The following is a 2725-nucleotide window of genomic DNA, read 5'->3' on the forward strand; positions in this document are numbered from 1 at the left end:
GTACTTTTTAATCTTTGGCCCAGTCTAGGTATATACACCAGAGCATAGGTGTATCATGTATACTATTATTTCATGTTATTAGGTATTGCCTTTGCTATTACCTGCAATATTGTATGTACTGGAGCTATAAAGACAATTGCCATACTGTGTGACTATAGCAGGACAGGTCATAGTATGTGACAGGAGGAGAGCCAGGCAGCTGTGCTAGCTCATTACCATTTGTATCACATATGTGAGTCCATTGTGTGAGGTGTGATAGGTGTTGCTGGTAATGTAATCAGAACAATGACTGAGTGACTGGTAAAATAGCTAGCTGCCAGCCCAAGTTATGTATCTAGGTCATCAGGTCATTTGGGAGGTAATTAGGTTAGAACTCCCAGAGGATGTACAATGGGTCTCCACAGCAGAATACTGGCTGAAACAGCCTTGGGATATCCTGACCCAACCTCCTGAGTAGACTGTTTGGCACCAGAGGGGATCTGCCAGTCAGGTATATAAGGAGAGCAGGTCTCAATGGAAGAGAGTCTATTGTGGTGGATCCTGTGAATCAGACATCAGCAGGAAACACTCAGAGCTGGACATCGCTGTGCCACCAGAGGAAACCCTACCAGGACAGGGTCAGTGTGAGCCAGTACCCCAGGCTGGGGGACACAGGACTGTCTAGAAAGAGGTAGTGGTAAGGATACAGATTATTGCTATTGCTATTTATGGATGCTGACTGCAAGAGGCTACTGGAGGATACGTGCTACCAATTACCCTGCAACATGTGACTATTTATGGTGTTGTGCTGTCATAATAAAGACATATTTTTTATATATTCTGATCTGCCCGAGTGAATTGAATCCCACAGAGGGTAACCACCATCCCAGCGAAGTGTGGTTTCCTCACAAAGTGTATAAAAATTATCCTGAGAATTACTAACACCTCACTTTTGTGTACTAAGGGCAAAAATATTCTAACGCCACAGGAGGCATCAGAAGAAAACGGTGCCTCCTGCCGGCATCGCAGATCCAAGTGCTGCATCCAAAGACACAGCATAGGATCACCACTGAGAACTTTTGTTGCAATGCTCACAGCCTCGGCCAACTGAGTAAACCTAAGCTTACTCAGAATGACTGCCGGATCTTCTCTGTCGGGGCTAGGAATTCTGCATCAGAGACGCAGACCCAGGGCTTGGCATGACTACAAAACAGGGTTCCTGTGTTGTAAAACAGTCCCCGTTGCCGCCACCCAAAAAGGCCGCAACATGCCAATCATGCTGCGGTCTGGGTGCACTGTGTACAATCCCGCACAGACAGATCTGCACATGCAAAGTGCTGCATCGATCTCTCAACATGAGAGTTCAGGGGCAAATGCGGGCTTTTGGGGGTGGGGGGGGGGTTCTATATATTATGGTGTTAATGAATCCTAAAAAAATTGCAAGACAGAAAATTATATATATATATATATATATATATATATATATTGCTTGGCTCCAGCACTCAAAAATCAGATAGATCTGTGACACATGTTCTCGCATGTAAATCGACATACTCATCCAAAGGCTCTGTACAATGATTGGCACAACAAAACCATGTGCACTACAGGTGTGGCAGATGTAACATGTGCAGAGAGAGTTAGATTTGGGTGAGTTATATTGTTTCTGTGCAGGGTAAATACTGCCTGCTTTATTTTTACACTGCAAATTAGATTTCAATTTGAACACATCCCACCCAAATCTAACTCTCTCTGCACATGTTATATCTGCCCCCCCCCCCCCTGCAGTGCACATGGTTTTGCCCATTAGAGAACAAATTTGCTGCTGCAGGTCTGAATTAGGTCCATTGGGGGTAATTCTGAGTTGATCGCAGCAGCAAGTTTGTTAGCAATTGGGCAAAACCATGTGCACTGCAGGGGGGGTAGATATAACATGTGCAGAGAGAGTTAGATTTGGGTGGGTTATTTTGTTTCTGTGCAGGGTAAATACTGGCTGCTTTATTTTTACACTGCAATTTAGATTTCAGTTTGAATACACCCCACCCAAATCTAACTCTCTCTGCACATGTTACATCTGCCCCTCCTGCACTGCACATGGTTTTGCCCAACTGCTAACAAATTTGATGCTGCGATCAACTCAGAATTAGGCCCATTGTACAGAGTGCTGCACCTTTGGATGAGTAATACATGCTACATCACATCCAGACCCCTCACTGCAGTAATACTACCAATTCCATCCACACTACAACCACTACTATTCCTATCCACATACTACTGCAATACTATTGGCCATGATTTATGTGAACCAGTGCATTACATTTTCTACATTCTCCAAATTCATATTATTTATGTGAAGGACACTTTGCACAATTATATATAGCCGATATGAGTATATGATATATATTTATATATATATTTACACCAAGGTCCCAGGATGCTATAGATGCAGTGGCTGTGCCACATGTAGTTATCTTATTTCATGTAAAACTTTTAAACACCCTCAAAAGACCAAAACATTTGAGATTCGACATGTTGTTACATGTAGCACGTCTTTTGTCGTATATATTATTGTATGCCCCTGTGGGCTATATTATGTTGGACAGACCACAAGGAAATTTAGTGAAAGGATGGCTGGTCATAGATCAGCCATTAAATTATGTTTGGAAGGTAAAAAAAAAAATCAATCAGCTGGTCTCCAAACACTTTCAATTTTGTAATCATACACTATTTCCTTAAAGTATTTTATTAT

Source organism: Pseudophryne corroboree, chromosome 10 (genome assembly GCF_028390025.1).
Source record: "Pseudophryne corroboree isolate aPseCor3 chromosome 10, aPseCor3.hap2, whole genome shotgun sequence".
NCBI classification, from domain to species: domain Eukaryota; kingdom Metazoa; phylum Chordata; class Amphibia; order Anura; family Myobatrachidae; genus Pseudophryne; species Pseudophryne corroboree.